We start from the raw sequence: 22,777 nt of genomic DNA, 5'->3' as shown, positions 1-22,777 counted from the left end.
AGGAGGAAGTCCAGATCGCTATCAGACTGATTGATAGGCGAAGAGATGGGGGAGTTAACAGGGGTGACGGATGGACAGGGGGCTTTTCCTTTAGTCTGGGAAGGTAGATTTTTATCAGGTGAAGGGGGGGAGGATGAGATAGGGATGGGAATTGATCCAAAAGAAAAATCGGTTGCTATCAGGGGAGCAGGGGAAGGGACCGCAGCATCGTTACGAGGTTCAGGGATAGGGCGGCAGTGGAAAGCCGGGGGGCTATTTGGAAAGCTACCAGGCATAGAAAAAATGGGAGGGTCCTGTGAGGAAGCCCTTGGAATAGGTGGATCAGGAGGATGGTCGTCCAATAGGTCAGTAGAGGATAAGCTGGCCGATGGAGGGAATCTATGAACCTTTTGACGGAGGAGCCTTTGTTTAAAGCGCTTATGCCCAGGACAGCTTTTGATCAGATGGCCTGTCTTGTGACATGCAGCGCATCTAAAAGGAATGCCCCAGAAATCCAACCTCTGCTTTATTATCTGGTCCCTCCAGGCAATTTCAATATATTCTGGGAAGCCCCCTCTGTAGAATTTTTCTATGAGGATCCAAGCAATCCTTTTATCCTTTTCACCCAAACACCAGGGATCAACATAGATGAATCTGCCCAAGGCGTTTCCTATCTCCTCAAGAGATTCCTTAGACCAGAGTTCTAAGGGAAGATTTGGGAGCTTAGCCCATATGAGATTGTTGGAAGGAGTATTTTTCAGTGGGTCGAACCCAATATACCATCTGTAGAGTGCAAGGAAACTTCTTTTAACCACCCAAGGTTTCTTCAAAATGGCTTCGGCGTCACCTGCAGCAAGGAAGTGAAAGCAATACCATTCTTTCATAAGGTTAGAAATAACAGGAATATAACCTATAACAGGCTTCCAGTGAATGGCTATCCATTGTCTCATGTCTGCATCACTCATGGTGGGGAAGTGCCATCTGCCAATGAGGGCAAGGTTTTGGAGGCTTTCAATCCTTTCTGTAAGGTGGATGTTGTCAATTTTGATCGCTGATGGCGGATCAGTTGTCTTGGCTGGGATGTGCATCTTATTATACCGGTTATGAGGAGGATTAGCCTTTTGCTCCGTCTTGTCTTCTCTATTAGAGGGGACCTGTCTCCAATCACTATTGCAGTGAGCCAGTTTAACAGCCACCTCAGCCAAAGTATCTTGCCATCCGTCATGTGAGGTGGCATGCTCCCATGCCAATTCAGCCTCCATAGCGGCTTTGATGAGGGCCTCAGTGGCAGCCGAGTCAGAACCACCCTCCATGCGCAGCCAAAAATCTTTTCTTGGATTTGGCACGTATGAGGACAGAAGAACAAGAGAAAGAAGTACAGAGGCCCTTTATTGTAAAGGGAGGATGAGAGCTGTACTGACACCAGAGGATAGATATAGAATGATCAAGAGTAGGTGAAGAACAGCAGAAAAACTCCTATAGGAATAAATGCAAGTACATGGGCAGGTGATGATCAGCTGAAGAGGTCAGAAGTAAGGAAAAAGGTTCGTCATCAGGCCTCCAGATCAGCATCTATAGGATATGTCAAGGATATGGAAGTAAATTCAAGAGTAGTTCCAGGCATGTGAGGACCAAATTATCGATTCCCACAACCGTTTGAAAATTCATACACCGGGAAAAATCATAGCCTTGAAATCTCCAGGAATCCGGCCATCGTAACGGAGGGAATTCCGGCAGGGAGGAATGGAAATTCACTTTCAGAACTCTGTGAGAGCTCGAAACCATGACCTCTGAGAAACCAAACTAAAGAGCTGTAGATTCATTGCATGCAAAACAACAGCAATAGATATGAAGGATGCACCACCATTCACCTATCCTAAATCTGACATCTTTACACGGCTTATAGAAAACTATGAGGTTCCTAAATTTGTGCAAGAGTGCTTTTAGCATCTTATCATGACACTCCAAGAGAGAAAAAGCCAGAAAAGGGAAAGTTCAGCAGAAAAAATGATGCACACAGAATAGCAAAAATTCTAGAATAAAGTACGAGAAAAAAACATGGTGAAAAGGGAAGTTACAGACCTGAACGACGAGCGACCACGACCACGTCCGAGAGCGCCAGAGAACACAAGTAGCGAAACCAGTTCATCGTCAGTTTGCAAAAGAAAACAAGGACGAGAGCCCCCCACTACAGGAGAGGGGACGATACGGCTTGAAGCCGAGAAAAATTCTCCCAAGAAAGAAAAACAGTGATTTATAAGATATCAACCCACGTTGGTATAGGCATGCAAGCCGACATGTGTCCTGTCCCTAAGAAGAGCATGAAAGCAAGGTGTGCGAGAAGGAGAGAGGATGGTGGCTGATCCTGCTACGTGTGCTAGCTATCTGTAGCTGAAGAAGGGATAGAACGTGGCGAAGGGAGGGCTTCCAGTGGTCAACCGCTCATTGAGCCTGGATTCGGTGTCTGCTGGTTGGCCAGCTTTTCTCCTACAACAAACCCAACAAAACCCAGTCCACACAATGAGCTTGAAGGCGGTGGCTACTGATTGGCCTGCTCAGTGGACCACTCAATGGACCTGTGAGGCGGTGTCTGCTGATTGGCTTGATTCTACAACGTTCCCTGGAGTCGAAAGCTGGTTGGACCCGGTTTTGGCGCTCTCGTCATCATGCGTCGCTCCCGCTCCAAGCCCTATCTCCGTATTTTCAAAAGTATATCTATATTGATATAGAAAGTGATAGAATATCATAAATGTGTTTGTTGGATTTTTTTTTATAATTGTTGCAATAATATTGGAATCCTTGTAGTAAGCCTTAAAATAAATTTTGTTAAAGATTTGCCATTATAATTTAGCAATATTTTATTTAAGTAGTGACATAATAATTTTAAATGTTTTTGTTATATTAAGTAGATTATATGTGTCAATAGTATATATAAAGGTGAATTTATATATAAATTGGTTTTACACACACACACATATATATTAAAACATAAAAAATTATAAAATAAAAATGTGATTGAAAACACATTAATTAAAAGTCAAACATGAATTTGAGACACTTACTTAAAAATGAAATTTTCATAAATATTAAGATTTGATGTATGCATTGCTTTTCATAATATTGAGATTTAATGTGTCTACTATTATAACACTTAACACTTATGACATTTGACGTTTAAATTTATTTATTTATTTTTATAAGTAACAAAATTTTCATAAATATTGATATGTTTATTGTTTTTCAAAATATTAAAATTTGATATATATACCATTATGACAATTAATAATAATATATAATTTTTTTATTAATATTTTATTCACTAATTTTATTTATAACCCCATAAAATTTCCAAAACTCAACCATTTTGACTATAGGGTATAACAAGATGATCGATCTAACACCTAAATATTAAAAGTATTAATTACCCTCGCCTAATAATCAAAATTCAAACGGCTTTCACCCTTAACTCCTCATAACAATTTTCTAAAATGACACAAACAACTAAAATCTACTTAAAAAGTTTATTCCATAAAACATTGGATGTATGGGCATACAAGATTAAAATATCTTTCAGAATTTCCCAAAATAGGAGTTATCATGACAAACTATGCATGCACAGATTGGCGGCATTTGGTCGTACCATCATCATATCTCGTACTTCTAGAAACATTGATGTCACAACACTCTGACCACTCGACCCACAATACCCGCCTGCAAATACTGACAATACTTTATGAAGTTATTTGAGGGATTGAGTGAATTATGCAAGCATAATATGCTAAATATATCATATTGTCATCCAAGTTTCTCCTTGGAAAAGTTTATAGCATATTAAATGTTAGAGTGGAGTTAAGAATTCGTCCATATTGATTCAAATGAGGGATTCTTTAGAGTTAGATTTGATGCAAATAATGATTAGATGTTCATCACGAATATAGAGAGAACATAATTTGCAGACTGTAGTAACTTGCACGAACAATTAAAGGACAGACTGGACTAATTTGAAAGACATGCGTGCAACATTCAAGGTCTTCCATGGCAGTACCAGGTTCTCCCGGAATGTCAGGTGCCGAGTATAATAATATTTATAAATAGTTGCATCAATTTCACTTCGGTAGTGACGAGTGTGGCGATGGAAGCGGGTAGCCAGCGTTGCAGGGAAAATGGGTAGATGTGGCACTAAAAATCATTATAGGCGGTGGAGAGTGTTGCGTTGGAAGGTTGTTACAGGTGTTGAGTGGGAGATGGCTGAATCAGAATTCTAGCTTATCTTATAGATGGCGCGGTACTGTCTATTCCCATTGGGCGATTAAACTCCTTCATAATCCAGGCTGAACCAGTTATGTCGGTGGGAGGTTAATTAAAATGGGCGATCTGCACAAGTCTCATGATTTACCTGTGTTGCCGGAGGATTTGATCGTGGAAATACTGGTGTGGTTGCCAGTGGAGTCTTTGTGTAGATTTCGCAGTGTGTCCAAGAAATGCAATGCTCTGCTCACATCAACCCAATTCATAACGAGTAAATGGGCGGAGAAGCCTGGTAACAGGAAGCCATGGCTGCTTGTGCAAGATGTTGGCAGAAGGCCTCTTCATTGTTTGGCTTTCTTCTTCTTCACAGGAACCTGGAGGAATACCCCCTGCATCTCCTTTCCCTCCTTCGTGGCGCCAAATGGTAATGTAAAAAATGTTACTTTCTATGGATCAGGGGCAGGCTTGTTCTTGCACACAATCGATCTCCATCCATGTCTATCATTTGTTGTTTCCAATCCCCTCACAAGAACCTCCTTACAACTGACCCCCATCTCATCCATAACGGTCTTAAGTGTTGGAGGCATCGTGGAAGGGGAGGGCGACAGTAGAGGGACATACAAAGTGGTGGTGGTTGGTGAGGACAGCCATGAAGCGGGGATAGTGGAAATATATGATTCTGCATTCAAGTCATGGAGAATTGCAGGACACCTGCCACATGATGTGCATATTGACAAGAAAGACTTGGTTTTCTGCGCAGGCTCATTCTACTGTTTTGCAGATATTCATGACCAATCGGGTATTCTGGGTTTCAGCATCCAACAGGGGACTTCCATCTTTGCGCCATTGCCGGAGATGGCTGACAGTGACTACATGTCACCTTACCTTCTTACCTATGGGTCATGGGTTCTAGTGGCCGGGTACATTTTTGGACATACAGAGGAGCTTTTGCAGGTTATTATATGGGAGTTTGACAAAGCCAAGGTCAACTCTTCTTCCTCCACCTCTTCACCTCGTCATGGTGGAAGGAGATTGCAAGAATGCCTCCGTCCCTGTCCAAAGATTTCAAGAGGATTTCTATGGACTGCAGTAAGTGGTGCATAGGAGTAGGGGATTGCACATGTTTCATAGTCTCTGGACATAGGAAAAGAAAATTTAGAAAGGTGACAGAGGTGGTAGTTTACAATGTAACTGAAAATGCATGGAGTTGGCTTCCCACCCGTCCTGTAGACACCACAGCAAGTACATCGGAATGCTTTGAGCTTGCCATGGCCTTTGAGCCTAGGCTTGACATGAAGGTTGGATGAACCCTGGTATGCATGCCTTTGATTTCACATCCACCACATTGGACATCTTAAACATTATAAGTTTCTTATTTGGATCTTCATGTTTCTTTTTACAAGTTATCTTGTCTTGTAATGTTCTTTGACTTCGATACCCTACCAAACATTAGGAGGTTTAGGATTTCATTATTCAGAGCTTATGTTTCTCTTTAGAAGTTGTGTTGTTTTGTAATGTTCTTTGAGTCAAATTGCAGACCTGTCGTTACTCCAATCTGTAAACGAGCGCAGCTTTGAGAAAACACAGCTTCAGGCCTTGCAATCTCAGGTATGTTTTTGAAGATGTACCAAGAAACTGGAGACTCATTCTTTGTGAACACGGTGTGGATGGGATTTAGAAAAGCGATGAATCCATTAGCCCTTCAGGGATTCAGATTGTAACAGAAATGTTACCAAACATTTCCATGTTTGATATGAAAACACCAATCATGTCGTTTCAACATCACTGGCTTCAATCACAAAGTAGTGGAATATCTCATGTTTTACATGTTAATTTTCATCCTCAATACCCTGAAGGGATGCTTGGAGTTTTGAACTGGACCCAGAATTAGAATAGTTGTTTTGATGAAATGCAGTGATTTCTTTTACGCTCATGCAGATTGTTTATGATCACCAAGCTCTGTTTCTCGGCTAACCTTCCCGCAAAGTTTCTGCAGTAGAGTAATTTGCTGTTGAATTACACAAACCTGTAATGGAATCTCTTGGATTTCAAGAGAATACCTTTCAACGGATTGACGGACCCCATAACAGAACAGGAAAAATGACAAAGATAAACCCGATTCCTGTGGAAGTAAAACAAAACATCGGAATATAACAAAATGGATTTAGTAACCTTCCTCTGGAAATGTTTTTAAAAAACAGAGCATCTAATTTGTCTGTTTCTTTTCCTTGTCTTCCTACCCCAACCACATGTTCTTCCCTGAAACAGAAGAAATGAGGTTATAATTTATCCTAATTTTGATGGCATAATAGAGCATGGGGTAGTAAATCTATCGCCCAAACTCTCAACTGAAATTCCTAGAATTAATTCACTGTAGCAGGAGAAGCGAGGAAGAACATGGAACGGGGAGGGATTCTTTTGTTTTCCTGTGGAAATTGCCCGATGAGGATGCATTCAATATTGGGTGCACCCTTAACCGGAAATAAAGAAGTAAACGTGTCTTTACCTAAGAAATAAAGAAGTAAGACATGTTGAATAGGTCCGACGTGTCCGGAATTGCCACGTCGATTGATGAACACGCAGGTCATATGCCTCGAACATTTGCCCTATGCTGATGTGTATTCCACATGTGTGGGACACTTAGACCCCACGTGTTCCAGCATGTTCTTAAACTAGCAACACAAAAATTGTTTTAAAAATTAGAAAACATGTTTTACAAATTAGTAAAAACTGTCTAAATATGTTTCAGTCGAATGAAAAATGTCCTCGCGTATGATCACGTCAACTTTCCTGTTATAAATGCAGTATTATAAATGGGTTACTTTCTGGGATAAATTGATGCATCAATTTCTGGCTCTTTGTTTCTTTGTTGTTTAGATGCAGCGTATTTGCCGAGTTGGCAAAAATCATCTGGATCTTGTTATTTTTCTTTTAGAAAAATCTTGTTTTTAAGGGTGGAAGTGGGTTCAACACCATTAAAAACCCAAGGGGCACCCAAAATCTTGAAACTTGACAGCTATAACCCAAATTTCCCAAAATTTACGATGGAATCTGACCATTTTTCTCTTAAAAAATCTGATAGTAATAGTGCATGATTTTTAGGGTGCGATCATACCAACGTTAATGCACCAAATCCCATCAGAACTCCACAGTTAAGCGCGTTTGGGCTAGAGTAATACTGGGATGGGTGACCTCCCGGAAAGTCCTATAAAGAGTAGTGAACCCTGGGAGACCGAAGTTCAAATCTCATTGAGTACACTGCCCTGCTATGGTGGAAGCTAAAGGGGTGGATTCCCCAATCCCGTCTCAACAGCACAACCCTGGGAAACCGAAGTTCAAATCTCATTGAGTACACTGACCTGCTGTGGTGGAAGCTAAAGGGGTGGATTCCCCAATCCTGTCTCAGCAGCACATGAGTCTGCGCTTGCTAAAATCATAGGATCTTAGTATACCCTGGAAGCTAAAGGGGTGGATCCCCCAATCCCGTCTCAACAGTCTGCGCTTGCTAAAATCATAGGATCTTAGTATACCCTGGAAGCTAAAGGGGTGGATCCCCCAATCCCGTCTCAACAGCACAACCCTGGGAGACCGAAGTTCAAATCTCATTGAGTACACTGACCTGCTGTGGTGGAAGCTAAAGGGGTGGATTCCCCAATCCCGTCTCAGCAGCACATGAGTCTGCTCTTGCTAAAATCATAGGATCTTAGTATACCTGACTTGCAGGTGGTTGGATGTACTTTTGGTGTTATAGAGGCAGCTATGAGGATTGATCCTGGGTCTCCCATAGATTAAGACTGGCAGTTACCGATTCCCCATGTTTTCGCATTAAACTAGAAATGGGGAAATCTAAATTTGTAAGTTATTTATTTTCTATTTTTATGGTTGATTTTTCTTTTTCATTGTAGATATCACTCTTTCTATTATTAACAAGAATCAAGTAAGAGATACATTATCATTAACTCTATTATCATTAACTCCCCTAACCACTTGGGAAACACTCAATTAACTAAATTTTATGGTTGATTTTATCCAGATAAATCAGAAATAGGGAAACAAAGTATTAAGTAAATAGGGAAACAAAGTATTAAGTTATTTACACTGTAAAGGATACACTCAATTGACTAAATTTTATGGTTGATTTTATTCAGATAGATTAAAAATAGGGAAACAAAGTATATAGTTATTTACATTGTATAGGATACATTCAATTGAGTAAATTTTATAGTTGATAATTGAATTTAGGCTTCTGTCATTCGAGTTTTGTAAAAATCACAGCATCATGCTTTTATAGTTGATTTTACCCGAATATATTACAAATAAGTTAGGATACACTCAATTAACTAAATTTTATGGTTGATTTTCCATGAATATATTAGAAATAAGGAAACAAACATAGTTTTAAGTTATTTAGACTAAACATAGTTTTTAGTTAGACTATATAATAGTGTCCATGTTTCAAGGTCTTGAATCTATTATATTAAAAATTATAATTTAAATAATGAAATATTGAGAGCTTACCAAGAATCAAATGATTAAATTTCTACATAAAAAGCCAAAATATCAACTCGCTAGGTTGCTCCATTGCACCCTTATAAATAGGGTGATAAAAGAGCCATTGCAAAGGAAGGCAAAAATGTGGGATATATTTATTATTTTTCATAGTGATGTGGATATGAGAATGGATATGGATTTTGGAATGTAAGGGGATGGGAATAGCTCATAACTTGAGGGTAGAGGTGGGGAGAAACAATAGGCAAAATATAATATAATGGTAAGGCTTGTTCGTCAAGCATGGTAGAACAAGCTTAACCATGTTCAAGCATGATCAAACATGGTCAAACATTGTCAATGAGTTCAACCGTAGTCAACCTTGTTCACTATGTTGACCATGGATGACAATATTTGGCCATGGTCAACAAGATTGGCCATGTTATCAACGGTTGACTATGTTTGATTGTGGTTGACCATGGATAACTATGGTTAACCATAGTTATGGATTTGAGAATGTAGGGGATGGGATATAACTCATAACTCGAGGGCAGATGTGGGGAGAAACAATAGGCAAAATATAATATAATGGTCAAACATGGTAGAACAAGCTTAACCATGTTCAAACATTATCAAACAAGCTTAACCATGATCAAACATGGTCAAACATTGTCAACGAGTTCAACCATAGTCAACCTTGTTCACTATGTTGACCATGGATGACAATATTTGGCCATGGTCAATGGGATTAGCCATGTTATCAATGGTTGATTGTGGTTGACCATGGATAAAAATAGTTAACCATAGTTGAACTTGTTTAATCATGGTCAACCTTGTTCAATGATTGTTAAATAAGCTCAACTAGGGTTAACCATATTCATCTATGGTCAACCACAATTAACCATAGTTAACCATTAATAACATGGCCAATCTCGTTGACCATGGCCAAACATTGTCATCCATGGTCAACATGATCAAACGCTAAATAGGTCTATCACTGTATCTCAAATATTGGTGTAGTCTCAGTGTCTCAAATAGATAATCATCATATCTACTTGCAACATATTTCTTATGTTAGTCCCATTATTTCCCTCCCCTCAAAAATATATATATATATATATTCCATCATTTCACCCCACCCCATTTATAATATTTTCCAATTTACCTCCCTTCTCAACTTCTGCCATTATTTCCCTTGACCCTTGCTCCCATGATTTGAGACACCCCAAATTCATAATTGAGATAGTAAGCCAATTCTGATAGAATCGTCGCAGGCTGAAAGATATCATACTGTCATGGAAGATTAATCTGCGGAAAATTTTATAGCAAAATAGATGTGGGCGTGGAGTTAACAATCACAAATTTTGATTCTGTTTAGGGACAACATCATATAATTCTTTTATTAATTTAATCAAAAGGTTTTAGATTTATCAGGAATATCTACGGAACTTGCAGACTGTAATTGCGTACAATATTTTACAGAAGTTGCAACATTGACGGTCTCTCACGGCGGCGACAGGTTCAGTCGAAAGGTCAATTAGTGAACACGATTGTGACGACACGATTGTTCTGTTAGAAAATCGTCCCAGAGCGATGGAAATTGGTGACGACACGATCGTTCCGTTAGAAAATGACATTCAAAATCGTGGCAGATCGACGGAAAGTGTTGCTTTAGAAATGGACAAATAAGGATTCTGTCTTATCTTACTAACAGATGGGGCCACCCGTTATGCAAATGATGGGTGAATGGCCTTTTCATCTTCTTTATTAAATATCATATTATATTTATCCAGTTAAAGATGAAAAAGCAATTATTAACTAAGTACATTGAATTGTGAGAAGAATCCTTGGCGAAAATCACATAGAGATATTTTTTGTCGACGCTTTTCGAACCAACCAGTGTGGTTCATCATCAGGACATATAGTTTAATAGTTGTTTTAGGTTATGCTCATCCCCTAATTAAATGTGGGAGACTTTGAGTTTGAAATTTTAATGGTGTTTAGTAGTTGTTTTAGTTTATGGTCATCTAGTAATTAAATACGGGAGACTTTGAGGTTGGAATTTGGCTAAAAAAAATTGGATTTGTGTTATTTAAATATGTGACTCCAAAAAATTCTTCTAAAATCTTATGCATTGAATTTAATGAGTTGTTGAATGCCATTTTGTTTTTTTGTTGGTGTATATTTTCAAATGATTAATGATGATAATCAAATGATATTTATATATAATTATGATGAATAATATGTTAGTGTAAAAATTGTTATTTTAGAATGTCATTTGTAGTATTGTTTACAAATTGGTTATGATCAGTAGGAATATGTGTTAAGGTGATGGATTCAAAATTTTTAGATAAGAAATGAATTTGCAAATATTTTCAAAATATGGCACAATCATAGATGTATTATTCAATTATGAGATGACGAGTTGGGAATCAAAGAAGATGCAAATGTGAACTCTAGTGGCATTGGCTAACAAATCGATGACATTAGCATATTCCTCTTAGTTATTCATGGCAGAGATGCTACAAATGCCATTTGAGTGAAGTAGTGTCGAAGAGGAGAATAAATGGCCCATATTGTAGATGTAAGATGTCGAGGCCCTTGACTAGAACCATTGATGAAATTGATGTGATACATTGATGGATGATTCATCTAAAAAAAAAAAGCAAGGGAATGGATTAGGAAAGATGATACATAGTCCATTTTAAAAAAACAAAGAATAAAAAGACAAAAGAAGAGTATATACAAAAGAGGAGAGTGGCACATGGGGATTCACTATTAGGGATAAAATTTCTTGAGGTATAGTTTGTCAACCATGGCCTTAAGACAAGTCCCATCATGACAAGCCAAAATGTATGTGACTCTTGTGAGGCAATGTTTGACAATGAATGACCCTTCCCACAACGTTTCAAATTTTTGAAGGTTCAAACTCTGATTGGAAACATCATATATTAACACGAGGTCGCCCTTGTCAAAAGAATGAGGGTGTATGTCACGATTAAAAGTAGGCTTGGATAATATCTAGGTGGTTTTGTTATGTTGGAAGGAGGCACGTTGATCTCCATTAACATGCCATAAATCATGAGGCATTGTTCTAGTGGAGTGGTAATCACAAAAAGTTAGATTACCATACGTAGGGAGGCTATCTCACATTATTAGGTAAAATTGCTTCTATGTTGTGGATGAGATGGAAGGGAATAAAACCAGTGGAAATTTTAGCTAATGTGTGATAGCTTTAAAAGGTGGAGAAAGCATTCCTCTCCAATTGGTTTTCTGGTTTTTCCCCATACACTGCAACATAGTTTCGAGTACTTTGTTGATAGCTTCTAGTCCTAGCCATTTAATTGGGGGTAGTAAGGTGATGAAAATATGTGAGTGAATTCAAATAGAGATGAGATAACCTAGAAGATCTCATTTTCTCTCCTCCCTTGATGACTTGACTCAAGGGCCAAGTGATATGAGAGAACCCCAACACGAACCTGCGGTAGAAGTTGGCAAGGCCCAAAAAGCTGCAGAGCTTTGTTCGAGTGGTTGGGGCTGGCCAATCCCAAATGACTTGTATCTTGGCTAGGTCCACATGCACAACCCTCTCATCAATAATGTACCCCAGATATTGAACATGGGTCATACTAAAAGTGTGTTTCTCCAAATTGGCACACAAATTGTGTTACCGTGAGGTTTAGAGGACCTGTCGAATATGGTGGAGGTGCTCTTCCCAACTCTGGGTGAAGATCAGAATTTCATCCAAATACACCACCACAAATGAGTTGGTGAAGGGTTGCAAGATTTCGTCCATTAGCCTCATGAAGCTTGTGGGGGCATTTGTCAACTTGAAAGGCATGACCAGCCATTCGAAAAGGCCCTACTTAGATTTGAAAGCAATCTTCCACAGATCAGAGAGTTCGATCAGTACTTAGTGATAACCGGACTTCAAGTCAATTTTGCTGAAATATTTGGCCCCCTTAAGCTGGTCAGGAAGGTCATTAATCTGTGGGATTAGATACATGTTCTGGACAATGATCTTGTTCAGTGCTCGATAGTCAATACAGAGTCTCCAGGTCCCATCCTTCTTTTGCACCAACACGATCGGTCTCCCACAGGGTGATTAACTTGGCCTAGTGTGCCCTTTCTGCAACAACTCCTCAAGCTACCTCTTGATTTCGTTGTTATCTAGAATAGAGCATTGATAGATCGGTCCATTGGGTAGCAGCGCGCCCGGGGTCAGATCGATGGAATGTGTAATGTCCCTTCCTAAATTGTTTTGGAATATGATTTATTTCTACATTTTGGGGGCCAAATTTGGTGAAGACGGTGCCCATTTGATTTTTGGTAGAAGACTTAGGAGTTAGAGGCAAGTTAATTTTATTTTATTTTATTTTTTTAATGATATGTGGGGACCACCCACAATAAATACGCACTCCCTAAGCCAATCATTTGAAATGCATGACAGGGAAGAAAAGGCAGGAAGAAAGGCTCCACAAAAGTTATAAAAGGAATCCATCACACTTCATTTGGCATTCTTGGCTTATTGAATTTGATTATGTTACTCGAGCTGTTTAGTCGGGTCACTATCTGTTTAGCAAGAGTTTTCCAAGCGGAGAACTCACCCTTTCTTCTGGGGACTTCGAGTGCCACTCTATAGAGTTTCATCCATTATAATCCGGAGGATATTTGTAGAGATATTTCTAGCATTTGTATTTAGTTTGCCCCAGCAGTGCATATTTCTGGAGGACGCAGTAGTGTATCTAGTGTGGCCATTGCAGATTCTACTGGACGGCTATTTCTTTCCGGGAGAAATAAGGGAAGTATTGGTGGAGTTTATTTCTACCTTTCCGAAGTGTTTGAGGAGGAATTTTTTGGTGTATTGGCAGGTAGTGTGCTTCAATAGATTTGAAGGGCAGAGGGCCTTTTTGGGGGTCGATTTTGGAAGGTCAAAACCAGGCCAAACCATTTCTTGGTTTTTCTGGGTTTTTAACAAGGACCCCAGATATAAATTTGCAGAAATTTTTGAGCACTGGAGGTGGGGTTTTTAGTCATATATTTGCAGCAGATATAACTGAATTGTTGGGGACTGCGTAGTGCCTTTTTGGGGGTCGATTTTGGAAGGTCAAAACCAAACGAAACCATTTCTAGGTTTTTCTAGGTTTTTTACAATGACCTCATAAATAAATTTTCATAATATTTTGAGCATCGGAGGTGGGCTTTTCACCCATATCCTTGCAGCATACAATGCATATTTAAAGGGGCAACGCAGAGCAGTAGTTGGACAGTTTCAGGGTTATCATTGCTTCACTTAGGTATTTCTCCTCTTGCCAAAAAAGGCAAGTCTAGGTGTATTCCTTCCATATATTTTTTACTTTTGCACCAGTTATAATAAAATGGTTCAGCTGCTTCCATATTTTTTATTGTTTTGGGTATTTACTAAATTGCTTTAAATTTTTATGTGGTGTAAATTTTCTATTTGCTTGCATATCATTGTTTTTCCTATTTTGAAACATTACAGTGGTATCAAAGCCACACTCTTGGCTCATCTTGTGGGAAACCCTTCGTTCTATGACAAGACCAGAATAAAAAGCTAAGAAATAATGGGATCCAAAGAAAGATTAGAATCAAACAACATGGCAGTAACCTTGAATGAGGTGATTAGGATGCAACAAATGATGATTGATATGGGGGGAAATTTGATTCATTCCGCAATGGGGAATCAAGACCCTTCTCAATTATACATCAAATCCGCTATGCCCAAAATTATGGGTAATGCATCAAGATGGAAAGACATGATTGCAATTGATGTGGAGTTATTGGAACCAAATTGGAGGGCATACCAATCGTTGGGTCATGAAATTAAGGTGCCCCTCTCTTTTTGGGAGTTCTATGAACTAAGAGGCATGCACAAGCCAATGGGTATTCAGTGGAATTATGTTGGGATGATGGAGAGGATTAAGGAAGAAGATGAGAGAGTAGTTCAAGGGGCCATGGTTGGTAAGTAGACAATCGAGCATACACTCATTGATGAGATGCCATCCATTGTTCAGGTACCCATTGATGAGGTATCTCGGGTTGTGACTGAGTTCTCAGGTGATAATAGCACATCACAGGCTGATGAGGTGTCGGGAGACATCCCCACTGTTGATGAGGAGCAAAAAAATAAAAAGGTATCCAAATTTATGATAGAGTTTTCGGATGATAATCAACTACAATTGATTGGTGAACATGTCTTACATGTTGGGTTGTCTCTAGAGGACTAGTTGGAGGCTCGTGTAGAGTCCATGATGGATGAGGATGTGCAACCATCCTTTGGGCTACCCATTGATGAGGGGCAACATAGAGACCACACATTGGGATTTCAACACAGTTTACTTAAGAGGCACACTAATGGGATCTACAACGTTGTTAGCCCACCCTTATGCATTGGGTTGAGGGAGGCAAAGTTATCTAGAAATACCAAAGGGGATAACCAGGTTAGCAACATCCCTTTGGAGAGAGGGAGACAGATCTACCTAGTCAGATCTCATGTGTTGACTTGGATAGCGGGATGAGATGATCGAAGTTGCACAAGGTGCAACATCCGCATGTCAGGGTTGTTCTATGTGTGGGAGTTCATGTATTCAATACCTCTCTTGGGGTTGGATGGCAAGAGATTCTGATTTGGTGCCTGGTGGAGTGGATTGGACTCATGGAGATGGTCATAGTCTGGAGTAAGGCTATGGCATTGATGAGGTAGTCAACCCAGTGCCTGAGCGCATGCATTCCTTAGGGGAGTTCCAATTGGTGCTAGTGACCAGGTGGTTTGTGAGCAGACTCCATTGGTTGTTTTGGCATGTTGGTTATGCATGGGGGCGCATGATGATTAACATTCTCTAACAGGAGTTGGTTGGACGAGGTGGCATGGGTAGGCCACCAGACCGGATATTGTATGGAGACGATGTTCTCCCATTGAGGTTTAGGACTCATGGGTCACAGAGGATCAGCACAGTAGAGATATCACCTTTAGCAAGAGTGGATTTAGGGTGCTCGGGTCTACCAGGATGGACAAGAGGACATGACGTGTGTCATGGTGGGGTCACTAGAAGAGTGGCAGACACTTTGGCACATGACGTGTGTAAGAGGAGCTTGGCTACTTGGATTGGGCCCTAACCCAAGAGCTTTAGCCCTCTAAGGTAACTCAATGCTAACTCAAAAAGGATTCCATCTGTATTTCAAAACAATAACAAGATTACATGAAACTATCTCAAAAATAATAAGCTCAAAGTTGGAGTAGAGTTTACATAGGCAAAAATTCAACAAAAATCCTTCAAAAATCCGACCCTAGTGATGCCCTAGGCCTCTCTACTTATAAAAATGAAGCTACCAATAGCTTCCTTAAAATCAGGGAGGCTTTGCTCCCAAAACTCGCGATAATCATCAGTCATCATCCACTTGCTTGGCTACCTGTTAATGCATGACTTGGCTGCTTGTACTCCGAGCTGAATGAAGGGGAATTCGAAGTGGGGAGTAATAAATGAGGGAGATTCCCTCCTATAAGTCCTCTCCTTTGTCCACTTTGAGTTATTGCTGCCATTTGTCCACTGGATCCTTGACTTTGACCACAAAATTCATCAATAATCTGCATTAAACACATATTAGACCACATGGCATCATAACTAACTCAACTCACTCTATAAGCATAAATATAATCAGAAAATCATATAATAAGCTAAGAGAATGGTTGATTTGACTAGGTTAGGAGGTAAAATGAGCCCATATAATTACCCATTTATGGGGCTCATCAGTTAGTGCAGTTGGCTACAGGTACAAAGAAGCGAGTTCATCATTGGGTAAGAGCTTGTGCATTTGAGTTGTCTGGTATTCCTACATCTGCACATTTGAATGTATTTTTGTTGGGAGCATATAGTATGCTTTTGGGTATGGACTGGTTATATCTTTACATGACCAAGGTGGACTGTTATGATAAATCTATTGAGTTTTTGGATATTAATGGAGAACAAATAATCTTGCAAGGTAAAAATAAAGCAACTTCACTTAGGATGGTGACAACTATGTAGGAAAAGCACAGTCGTAGAAAAGGGTGTGTGTTATTTGGAGTGCATATTTCTATTGACAAAGGGAAGGAATTTGAGGATGCAGATGTCTTAAGAAGGTAACCAATTTTACACCAATTTCAAGATGTGCTTCCAACAGAGATTTCAGAATTATTGCCTCTTAGGGAAATAGAATTTTCTATTGAGTTGGTACCATGGGCAACACCAACATCAAAGGTGTCATACAGGATGAGCACTCCAGAGTTGGTAGAGCTGAATTTTCATTTGAAGGAAATGCTTGATAAGGGATACATTAGGCCAAGTCTTTCACCATGGGGTGCACCGATATTGTTTGTGAAGAAGAAATATGGTACTCTAATATTGTACATTGATTACAGGCAATTGAACAAGGTGGCCATCAATTACACGTATCCATTGTTGAGGATTGATGCTTTGTTCCGTTAATTGAAGGGAGCAACAATGTTCTCGAATATTGATTTGAGATCCAGATATCATCAGGTATGCATCAAGGAAGATGACGTTTACAAGACAACTTTCTAGACTAGGTACGAACATTATGAGTTTATTATAGTTACTTTCAGTTCAACTAATGCTCCAACTAATTTTATGTGCTTGATGAATAGTGTGCTATGTCCTTATCTGGACAAGTTTGTTATTGTATTCATTGATGATATATTGGTATATTCTAAAAATGAAGAAGAACATGTTGAACACTTAGAATAATTATTGAGATTGCTAGGAGGGCATCAGTTGTATGCTAAGCTTAACAAATGCAGTTTCTTTCAGACATGGTACATTACTTGGGACATGTGGTTTCCAAGGAAGGAATAGCAGTAGATCAAGAGAAGATAAGGGTTATCATGTAGTGGACAAATCCTAGGAATGTTGATGAGGTAAGATCATTTATGGGGTTAGTAGGTTATTACAAGAGGTTCATCAGGAACTTCTCACAAGTTGCATATCCCAACACATCATTGCATAGGAAAGGTAAGAAGTTTGAATGGACGAGGAATGTGCAGCAAGTTTCCAGTAGTTGAAACAATTGTTGACACATGCTCGAGTGCTAAAGATTGCAGATCCAAACAAATAATTTGTGGTATGCATAGATGCTTGGAAAAGAGGACTTGGTGGAGTTCTTATGCAGGAGGGACATGTAGTATGCTATGAGTCATAGAAACTGAATGAGCATGAGTAGAATTATCTGACACGTGATCTTGAGTTGGTATAAATCATCCATGCATTGAAGATGTGGAGGCAATATCTTCTTTGCGGGAGGTTTGTACTAATGAGTGATCATAGTGGATTGAGGTATCTATTTGACCAACCAAATTAGAATGCCAGACAAGCTAGATGGTTGGCCACGATCAATGAGTTCGATTTTGAGATAATGTACATTAAAGATAAAGAGAACAAGGTTGTAGGTTCTCTTAGCAGGTGGATATAGGTGAACCACATAGCAGCTATGAGTTCTATGGGACATATTTACAAGTGCGGACCCTAGAGGTAGGTCAGCAGGATAACAAGTACATGGAGCTCAAGCACAAGTTACAACAGAGTACAGGTATAGGTGCAGGTGTAGGTGCATAGGACATGGACTATTGTCTAAGAGTAGATGGCTTGATCAGATTTAGGGACAGGATATTGCCAGATGACAATGAGCTCAGGAAGCTTATCTTGAGATATTTTCATGTGAAACCATATTCAGGTCACCTTGGATATCATAAGACATTGACTGCGGTGAATAAGTTGTACTACTGACCGAACTTGAAGAAAGAAGTGACAGAGTTTGTGGAAAGATGCTTGAATTGTCAATAGGTAGAGGCAAAGTGTAAGTGTCCAGGTGGGTTACTACAACTGATCTCGATTCCAGAGTGGAAATGGGAGGTCATTTTCATGGACTTAATCATAGGTTACCGAGAACACCTAGAAAGAATGATTCCATCATGGTTGTGGTGGATAGGTTGACTACGGTAGCACACTTCATTCCAGTGAAATTTACATATTCAGCTAGTGATGTAGCACAAGTTTTTATCAAAGATGTAGTGAGGTTGCATGGTGTTCCGAAGAAGATTATGTCAGAGAGGGATGTTAAGTTCACTTCTAGGTTCTAGAAAGAGTTATTTATAGGTTTGGGTATAGAGTTGGCCTTCAACACAACTTATCATCCACAGACAGATGGACAGGCATAGAGAGTCAACATGATCTTGGAGGATCTGTTGAGGATGTATGTGATGCATTAGCAGCAGAAGTGGGAAGAGTATCTTCCACTGGTAATGATCCAACATCTTTTACTTATAGATGCATCAGAATTACATGAAACAAAGCTTATAAACCATGGAACTTAAAAGAACATAAAACAATGACACAAATATTTGATTATAGAGTTCATCCAATTTGGACTACGTCTCCGGGCCCTGCTCAATAGTGGGGGGGCCTTCTTTCATTAAGTGGCATAAAAAGAGATAAAAGTACAAGAAAAATTCATTTACAATCCTTATACCTCCAAGATAGAAGATGGATGAAGAATGGAGAGCCCAGCTTCAGAAACAGATAGTACCACCGAAATCTTGGCGAAAAATTGTGCAAAAATTCCTATCCGAACACCCAATTCAGATAATCGGGCTTTCTACACCTTCTTGAAACCTCCCTGCTGCTTAAGGCGAGGTTCCGGCCCCTGCTGCCAGGCTGGGTTACTGTTTTGTACAATGTTCTGAACTATCGGCCAGTATCCACCTCTTTTCCTATGCAGACAATCCAATATATATATGCTAGTGGCTAACTCCTCAATTTTCGGGCAGTTCCAAACAAATGACAAGTTTTATATGGTGGGTTTGTTTCAGGCAGAGATTATTGGGCCCCTGAATAGTATGCAACAACAACCCTTTCAAACATGGAAAAATAGTCACGAACTATTTACCGCATTAAACCTCAAACGACGGATGAATACGAAGCATCGGCGCTTACTCCTTAACCGGTGGCTTTATCCGCACTTGATAACCATCGCAAATCGCAATCGGCATTTTCCATTGGCGTACAGAGCCAAGCATTTACAATAGGCACCCTGTGATGAACACAGATCCGATAGGCTATTAAACACAACATATAATATATCGGGTCTGGAAGCTCATATCGCAATCGACGGGAACCAATGTCGGTACAATATGCGATTGTTTCCCCTTTGCAAACTGTGATTGCGATATAGAAAATCGCAACATGATTCTGCGATTGTGATATATCGCATCGCAACTTGGGTTACTCTGGGGGGCGATTCTTTTAACCTTTCCCTTTTTGTGATGTGTGATTGCAATATTGCAAATCACAACCTAACTCTGCGATTGCGATATATCACATCGCAACACTGACTTGCTTGGGGCCGATTTTATTTAATTCCGACTACTTCCTTCTATGATCTGTGATATGCGGGGCCAATGGAGGCCTACCACTTGGTGCTTCCCCATTCCTTGAGAGTGTCTGCCACCGCATCTTCCTCTTGCCACATGTCCAAGTCAAACTTGATTCTTTACTTGCTATATCTTCTTCATATGAACTCGGATTTGAGTGTTGTTCGCACCATTGGAATTAGGATGACAAGCACTTTGATCCAATGCTAATTTTATATACTTCCTGTCACTTTGATTTTTGAGCCCTCTTACCATGCCACTGATACTTTTTAGAAATCCACCTGGATCAATCCTCCCCACTGAGAGATTTTGGACCGCCAAGAGCCCTTTCAATCAATTGGAAAGTGAGGAAATTTCTCCCTCACTTTCTCTTTCTCCATCCATCGAGATTTACTTGGATGCATTCCTTTGAAGCCAACACGAATGTACTCCACATCTCCCTGTCGTGAAGTTATGGTTTTCCTATCGAGAATGATATCTTTGGGCAACTTATCTAGATACTCTTGTGCAAAATTGCCCACTTTAGGAATCTGTGCAACATCTTCGGTATCCATAATCAATGGAGGTTCATAAAGCTTCAGGTTTTCAACATTTACTACTGAGTATATTTGCATATAAGCAGACAAGTCAAGACGAAAATCATTGTCTCCAATCTTTGCCAATATGGTGAATGGAACATATCAAATGGGTCTCAATTTCTTCCCTTCCCCCTTCATTCTATCCTTGCTGATATGGATCCATACCTTGTCCCCTACTTGAAATTGATGGTTAACTTGATGCTTATCATGTCGAACTTTATATCGAGCCTGTCTCCTCTCCAACTGCTCTTGTACTCCCTGATAAATCACCTATATCCACTGAGTAAACTTTTGGGCTTTGTCCCTATCATCTCGTCCATTTCCATCCTCATCTTTCCCAAAGACCATGTCTAAGGGATCCCTTGGTATATAACCAAAACATGTCTTGAACAGTGAGCTCTGTGTGGAAGAATGTGTTGCTTGATTGTATGCACGTTGCACATAAGGAAGTTGTTCATCCCACAACTTGGAATGTTTTCCACAATAGCCTCGTAACAAGTGTACCACGGTGCAGTTAACGACCTCTATCTACCCATCAGTATGTGGATGAAATGTCGTACTTCTTTTCAGCTTAGTGTCCATCATTCTCCACAAGCTGGTCCAAAACTCTCCAAGAAAGCGAGAGTCTTGATCTAACACAATAGATGTGGGCAACCCAAAATGGACCCAAACATGCTGAAAGAAAAGATAAGCAGTCTGCTCAACAGTGACCTGCTTTTTACAAGGCATTAAAATACACATTTTACTAAAATGATCCACGACGACATACAAATAGTCGTGACCTTTCCTAGACATAGGAAAACCACCTACAAAATCCATGGACACACTTTCCCATGGTCGAATCGGTATAGGGAGTGGTGTTTAGAGCCCAAGTTTTCTATTAGAGGGCTTTGAAACAAAACACAACACACATCCCTTTACAAAGTGAGTCACAAAGTTTTTCTTATGAAGCCAAAAAAAAAACCTCTGTAAATGACATAAAGTTTTTTCAACCCCAAAATGACCAGACACAAGAGAGGTATGAGCCGTTCAGATTACATGTACCCTTTCATCAATGGGTATGCACAGTGTTCCAAGGTGATATAATAGTTTTCCCTGCAAATAATAATTGTCCACCTGTGATCCACGAGTTAGTATTGCATAAATCTCTTTAAAATCGTCATCGTTAGCATATTGTTTAGCATAACCTTCTAACAATAAAGAAGCATCTTGCAAAACTACAGATGTATAAATAAGAGGGCGAGAAAACATATCTGCTACTTTGTTGCTGGCGCCCTTCTTGTATTTTATTACCAGATGAAACTGCTGGAGGAATCCCATCCATCTGAAATGACGGGCTTGTTGAAGCTTAGTCTGTGACTGAAGGTATTGCAAGGGCTGATGATCTGTATGGATGATGGTCTCCTTGCTGATCAGGTAGTGTTTCCACTTCTTTACACTCTAAACCAAGGCGAAAAACTCCCTGTCATACGTGGGATAATTCACAATAGCCTGGGAGAGAGTCTTTGAATGGTAACATACAAGCTTCCTTTTTTGCATCAATACATCGCCCATGGCATATCCGCTGGCATCTGTTTCAATCTCAAAAGGCTGTTGAAGGTCTGGTAAGGCTAGCATGGGTGTTGTGCTGATCTTCTATTTCAGCGTGTCGAAGGATTTTTGTTGTTTTCCTCCCCACTGAAAGGCCTGCCTCACACTTTTCATAATTGCATCTACCTTAGAGGGATCTATTTTCAATTGCCCATTACCAACTATGTGAACTAAATAAACCAGAGAGGTCTTCCCAAACTCAAATGTTGACAACTTTACATATAGTTTTTCATTTTTTAGAACATCAAGCACTTTCTTCACATGACATACATGTTCATCCCATGTCCTACTATAAACAAGAATATCGTCCAAATATACTAGCACAAAATTATCAAGAAAAGGCCTAAACAGATCATTCATTGCCCTCATAAATGTGGTTGGAGCATTGCACAGTCCGAATGGCATCACTAACCATTCGAACAACCCCTGTTTGGTTTTGAATGTAGTCTTC

The 22,777-nt window shown here is 39.7% G+C and overlaps 1 pseudogene across 1 annotated transcript; it reads left to right on the top strand.

Annotated features, from left to right (window-relative positions):
* The first annotated feature begins 4,081 nt into the window (after nucleotides 1–4,081).
* On the top strand, nucleotides 4,082–5,838 carry LOC149242449 (F-box only protein 6-like; annotated as a pseudogene). Its single transcript, XR_016246637.1, has 2 exons — nucleotides 4,082–5,540; nucleotides 5,765–5,838. The product of XR_016246637.1 is annotated as an F-box only protein 6-like (transcript).
* The last annotated feature ends 16,939 nt before the right edge of the window (nucleotides 5,839–22,777 follow it).

This window comes from Pinus tabuliformis, chromosome 8 (genome assembly GCF_031772625.1).
Source record: "Pinus tabuliformis cultivar Carrire ecotype Pingquan chromosome 8, CPIR1, whole genome shotgun sequence".
Classification (NCBI taxonomy): Eukaryota; Viridiplantae; Streptophyta; class Pinopsida; order Pinales; family Pinaceae; genus Pinus; species Pinus tabuliformis.
The sequence above is the reverse complement of the archived record's forward strand: the minus strand, read 5'-3'. Positions and strand labels throughout refer to the sequence as shown.